General features: G+C 42.0%; 1 pseudogene; it reads left to right on the forward strand.

Moving 5' to 3' along the window:
• The first annotated feature begins 4,355 nt into the window (after positions 1 to 4,355).
• LOC132421685 (EP300-interacting inhibitor of differentiation 1-like) lies at positions 4,356 to 4,956 on the forward strand (annotated as a pseudogene).
• Positions 4,957 to 6,900: the final 1,944 nt, after the last annotated feature.

Consider the following 6,900-nt stretch of genomic DNA (forward strand, 5'->3'; position numbering starts at 1 on the left):
TTTGGCAGGTAAAATGCCACCATATTGGTCAGTGAGAAAATTAATTAATTCTATAGGACATAAAGCCCAAAATAGAGAAACCATAAAATTTATCATTCAACATGAGACACTCTTGAGAGTGAAAGGGAGTGCTATCCATGATTACGCTGGGACAACAGGCATAATAACTAGACCACAGGATTGTCCACAGAAAAACATGAAGGGCACTGAGCTTAAATAAACATCTAACAGGGTTTGGGATGACACCCAGCTCCCATGCCACCATCTGACTCTCTCAAAGGTGGGTGCTTTTCTTTCCCTCCCACTAGGAGGGACAGAATTGTGTTCAGTTCCCACTTTTGATTCAAGTGCAACATCTCACCCAGTGCTCTGCCTACCATAGGCCTCCAGTAGACGCAGGCTGACTTCACAGGTCAGGAAAAGGACAGGTGTGGATGGCGCAGTGCAGGGAGAGCCAATTGGGGCAGTCACAGGTAAAGACCCCATGTGGGCCTGGGAGGTCACTGGGGAACCATTGAAATGTGTCTGTGGTGGGGGGTAGAGCACCAAGAAACCTGCACCCCATTTCTGTGCCCTGTGCCCCTCCCATGACCAGATTTCCCCACACTGTCCCACTGGCCCTTCTTCTGGTCCTGTCCCCAAGCTCCCTGTTTGGTTTTCTTTAATTATAAACTTGGGAGCTTCTGCTCCAGGGCTGGAGTTTGTGGGCTGCCCTGGGACTTCACAGCTTTACCTTCCTCACTCAGCTTCAGTGTTAAGCACCTGCATGGGCAGCGGGAGACAGTTCTGCAGCCCAGGCTGGGAGGCAGCCCGTGGAAGGTGGATGGGAATCAGGGAGTGGGCTCAGATACACGGATCCTGGCTCTGTCCCCATCTGCCCACCACCGTCTCCTTGACTAAGTTCACTTTCTCCACACCCCTTTTGCTGAGAGGAGGCTGTTGCCTGTCTGAGGCCCACTGTCTGAGCTAGAGAGTCACAGGGAGGCTGAGGGTGATGTGGACACCCACAGCTGGGCTGAGAGGTTGGTGGGAGCTGAGGAAGGTCAGAGCTGGGGGGCTCCTCTCTGACCCCTCTGACCCAGTAAGTGCAAACAAAGAAAGGAGGATGAAATGATTTTGAGGCTGAAATCTCCTTCACAGGGTATTTGCTGAGTTTGTTTTCTTCCAGGGAACCCACCTTTAGGTGAGGGTCTTTACCTGTTACCCTCCTCTCTCCTTTTTGCAGTTCCTATTACTGATCGCTGGTCATTTCGCATTTCTATCGATCAGCATTTTCTCTTCCTGTTATTTTCTGCCTCTGTTAGTTTTTATTTTCTTTTGGGGGGATGAGGGGGTGGGCATATATCTTCTAGTGTTATGCCTCTTCTCACTCTTTCTTCCAGTCCTCTTCCTTTGATCTAATTCTCCCTTTTTCTTAACTTAGTGTCTCATTGACCTTTTTCTTTTCTCTTTCCCTCTGTCTGGATTGGGGGGCCACAGTGATGGGTTGAAGAGTTTTCTAAAGCAGGAAGACAGAGGATGAGTGGAGAGAGATGCAGGTAAAGAGGCAGGGAGGAGAGGGGATGTTGAGTCGTTTTTTCCCCAAAAGGTGACTTGTTTTATGGTGTCATTTCTAGGAAGAAAAATGAACTCGCTAACTAAACACCCATAGTTACCGTGCAAGAAATGAGCACGTGTGAGATGCCAGAATAATTTCTTGAATTGCTTTGCATAATACAATTACTCATTCAACAGATATGTGCTGGGAACAAAATATATGCCAGGCACTGTCCTAAGAGCCTGAGATCCCACCGTGTGCAAAAGTGGCATCAGTGAATACAGGTTTTAGTCGAGAAATCAGGAGTATAACAAAATTCATGTGAATTAAATGTAGCATGCCCAATGGTGTTTAGTGCAATGAAAAACATAAGGCAGGTTAGGAATGAGAAGGAAAAAAGGATTTCAACTCGAAATAGATGTGGAGGAAGGCCTGGCTAAGAAGGTGAGGAGCAGGTAAGGGAACGAGGTGGAATATACCTGGCGAGAGTATTATATGAGGAGGTAAGAGCAAGCCTTGCATCCGCCTGCTCTGTTGGAGGAACGGAAGGGAGGCCAGTGAGACTTGAGTGAAGGAAATTCCAGGGAGAGCAGAACATATATCCTTTTGCCTACGGATGCTCCAGCAACATCTGTTGAAAAGGTTGTCCCTTCTCTGAGAAATTGAATTGTTTTTGCCCCTTTGTCAATGTAGTGTATACAGAAGTAGAAATACAATGTTGCACATGAAACATATAATGCCATAAACCAATGTTACCTCAAAAAAAAAAAAAAAAGGCAAGCAGCAAAAAGGATAGCAACAACAATGACAAAAAGATTAGTTGGGGAGAAAATATTTGCAAACCACATATTTGACAAAGGACTTGTAGCTGGACTAAATAAAGAACTCATCAAAACTTAATATTTTAAAAAGTTGTCCACATGAACAGAATTAAGGGAGGGAAAATCACATGATTATCTCAATTGCTGCAGAAACAGTATTTGACAAAATTTAGTACACTTTTATGATAAAAATATTCAAAATTTTTTTTCAAAATATTCAAATTATTTTTTTCAAAATATTATTTTTTCAAAATATTCAAATTCAAAAATATTCAAAAATATTCAAATATTTTTATGATAAAAATATTCAGACTGGGTGTAAAAGTAAACAGGTGAATGGTTAAACAATCTGTGGTACATTTATACCATGGAATATTACTCAGCAATTAAAAAAGAAAGAAATACTATTGATATAACTGGAATGGATCCCAAGGCAATTATGCAGAGTAAAAAAGCCAATCTCTAGAGGCTACATATTGTCTTACTCCATTTATATAGCATTCTTGAAGCGACAGAATTAGAGACAGAGAATAGATTAGTGGTTGCCAGGGGTTAGGGATGGGAGACAGGAGAAATTAGAGGGGTTGTATGTGGCTATAAAAAAGTAGCCCAAGGGAGTCTTGTGGTGATGGAACAGTTCTGTGTCTTGATTGTGACACTTACCTGAAGCTACACATGTGATAAAATTGCTATATATCAGGTCCTGGTGCAGGAAGGGGCAGCAGTGCAGCTGTTATCTGTCACTGGGGGTCGACTGTGGCCCGGTGCTATCTCTTAGATCCTTCACTGTCCCCTTAAAAAAATATTAAAAAATAAGAAGTAGTGAGTCAAACAAAGAATCATGCCCCTTGAGAACTAGGTAAATTTAAATCTTGGGTAGCCTAATAGACAATGTTCAATCGTGACACTGAAAAAACATGCAGTTTTGGTGTGCTGTGTTTTCATTTTTATTTGTCTCTAAGTGTTCTGCAGTTTCCCTTGTGATTTCTTCATCGATCCACTGGTTGTTTAAGATTGTATTGTTTAGTTTCCACAAATTAGTGAATTACAGTTTTACTTCTGTTATTGACAAAAAATGATGTACATTTTAAAGTAATGCAAATTATATAAGTTTAAATAGTGAGTAGATTCCAGTGTAAATAAAGAATGAGAAAATGAATGTGCTGGGGGAAAAAATTGCTATATAGAGATATGGAGAAATCTGAAAACTCTATGGGTTGTACCAATATCAATTTCCAGTTTTGTTACTGCACTATACTTATACAAGATGGCATCATTGGAGAGAGCAGGTGAAAGGTACATGAGACCTCCCTGTACATTTCTTTGCAACTTTATGTGAATCTATAATTATTTCAAAATATTTTCTTCCTTCCTTCCTTTCTTTCTCTCTTTCTTTGAGCCCAGGTTCCAAATTAACATTCTAAGAAGTTAATGCTCTAATGTGTAGATAGTAAGAGCCCTGCTAATGTCAGGGGCTGTGGTCAGTTCATGATTCCATGTGGTTTTACAGACACATTTTCTAATCCACACTGAGGGCCTCACTGTGAAGCAGTGGAAGGGCCTGTTAATAAAATGACTGAGTGGAAGGTCGCGTTATTATTATTAAAACACGAAATACTCAGCTAAGGCCAATCTCTTCAGGCCCGTGAGGCCTGAAAGACACACACATTGGTTGAAAAGCAGACAGCTATACAAATTTATAAAAATCACACCACAATCTTTACATTAAGATTTAACATAAGCACCAGGAATAAAGCCACCGAATGCAGCAGTAATCCCAGAGTATTGGTTACCCTCTTCTCTTCGAATCTCCCATCCAAACTCAGAGCCCTCGGGACAGAAATCAGGATACTTTTGTCTTCTAGAATTTGAGCCAACCATTCAAATGAGGTTTTGGAAAATTTAATAACATAAAAATCTAAGTTTAAAAAATGTGATTCAAGGCGTGGCTCCGATCTTGCTAAAAACGCCTTTTGGGAGGTTGAGCCGCTTGCACAATGTTGGGAATGAATGAGCCATCCCAGCTCTATGAAGAGAGCAATGACGTGCAGATGGACCTGATGCCTGGCAAGAGTGACCTTCTACAGATGCAGGTAGGCAGCGGGAGCCGGGAGCCATCCCCGAACCCCCCGCACCGGAGCCCTGCCACAGCTCGACCAGGACGGCCCAATGGAGGAAGAGGCGGCCCAGCCAACGGCGGAGCCCCAGGGGGACAGAGGCCTTGCTACCCGGCCCAGCTCTGGGGAGTAGCCAGGCCAGATCGCCAGCCATGGCTTGGAGAAGGTGGGGGAGGGGGGAGGGGGTACGACGAGAAAGACTAGGAATTTGATGACTGGGAGGACGACTGCGACTACCTGGCAGAGGAGCCGCTGAGTGGCGCAGGCTGCAGTTTCAGCAGCCCTTGGAGGAGACAACGTGCTTCTGAGAACCTCCAGAGTAAGAGAAGCAGCTCTGGATGGCGGGTTTTAAATGCGTTATGAAAACACCTCTTTTGATCAGTTGGCTTTTATGGAAAAGCTTTTTTCACTTATGGTTGGCAATCGTTTGACTGAAGAACTCGGCTGTGATTAGATCATTGATATGATACAGAGTAGTTAAGTGATTTGGGAGAGACCCAGCGTTCCACTGTCTCTCGGGTTCTTTCCAAATAGGTCTGTGCCAATGGAAAACTTGATCTTAAAAAATTTTTTTTCTTATTTAATTAAATTAATTAATTAATTAATTTTTGCAGAGTAGAATAGGGCAGGGACAGCACAGTTATGAAAAAGGAAGATAATTGGTAAAGAAAAAGGCTGTTAGTACTGTTGAATCCTGTTTTCAAGAATGTCCTAAAACACCTATGGCTTTGACTTTGTTATTGATCCAGATTATTTTCCTTGCATTGGGGAAAATATCTTTCATATGTAAGGGATGGTTTTGCAAGAATAAGTCATGACCAAGACAAACTACCAGCACAAGAGCCCACTGTATTAGTTGTATGACAAAGAGTAGCTAATTTGTCCAATTAAAGACACGATCTCTTTGAGTTATTTGGACTGAAAGCATTTTAATTATTTATTTATTTGCCACACCGCAAGGCTTGCAGGATCTTAGTTCTCTGACCAGGGATTGAACCCACACCCTCAGCAGTAATATCACCGAGTCCTAATCCCTGGACTGCCAGGGAATTCCCTTGTCTGAAAGTATATGGAGAAAACTTTGAAGATTCCACTTTGTGATCTATCCAAGCTGTGGCTATCAAAGGCTGAATTTTTAGTGTAAGATAAATTGAATATTCTTCAGTATCCCTAAAGGATAATGAAGCCCCCAAAGAAATATGTATTGTGTGTGCTATGTCTTAAAATGTGTTTCCAAGATCATCTGAAATTTTGCTTGCACTACTGTATCTTAATCATTTAGATAGCTACTGTGATCTATAATTCAAGAAAATACCTTGCCTTGACTATTTTTAAAAGTAAAATTTAAGACGTCCTTAATAAAGTTTCAAATTTGAGACATTAAAATGTATGTGAAAGTACAAGAAAACAAACTATTTCTAACATCCTTATACTCTAGAGAAAGTGTCTGTTTTACTTGCTCTCTGTTTTTCATTTAACTTTACAGGTAAAAGACTGTTTCAACGTCATAATGTAAGAACTGTTAAGTGAAAATTGTCAAGTAAAAAGAAAGCCCTAACATCTAAAAGAGACTTTATGAACACTCATGTCCATCAACGCTTAAAGGTTTTAAACCTGCCCAGAAATCCCCCTCAGTATCTGAAGTTTCCTTCTCTAGTTAAGCTTGTTATTGGTTAGGCACTGGCATTCGAGGTAATTTTTTTCTTTTTAAAGCACAATTCAAGTGTGTATCTGAAGCAAAATCACACACTGATGCAGGTAAAAATCAACAGAAAACCAAACTGGAGATTAGTTCACCAAATAGTGATGGTTGTCTCTGAGTTTGGGGCTTGTAGATTAATTTTTTTCTTGGATTTGCTATTTTTTAAGAAGTGGGTTTTTATAATGAGGGGCGGGGGGGGGTGTCTCCGTACAGTGTGCAGTCAAGCGTGTTTTGTCAAGACCCCATACCGCCATACCTCCAGCTGGAACATTTGTTTCAAGGGTGGAAGCATCAGGCAACAGAACTGCATGGATGGAGGCTTCTGAGACCGCCAAGGCGGTCACTAACCACTGAACCACTTCTGAATGCGTCGGTGTTATTTGCCAAAAAAATGTTATGGGTTAAACAAAAAAGAAGTGGGAGGAAGTAGTGCAGTGTTTCCCCTTCCTTTTTTTAATTCATAAAAGCAACACAAGCTCACGGGTAAAACAAAACAAAACAAAACAAGTGATAGTGTAGAAGGCTTCCCCTGCGTCCACGCCCACTCCCCCAAAGTGAACTGCAGGAGTGACTTCTTGAGTTTCCTTCCCAAAAACATTGTGTGCGTCTGTGCTTCGCGAATTCTCCTTTGTCAGAGAGCTCGCAGAGCGCAGATTCCACGCCGGTGGCTCTGGGCAATCTAATTCTGCTAGTTGGAGTGTGGTTCTGCTGACCTGTAGACCC

Source organism: Delphinus delphis, chromosome 3 (genome assembly GCF_949987515.2).
Source record: "Delphinus delphis chromosome 3, mDelDel1.2, whole genome shotgun sequence".
Lineage (NCBI taxonomy): Eukaryota > Metazoa > Chordata > Mammalia > Artiodactyla > Delphinidae > Delphinus > Delphinus delphis.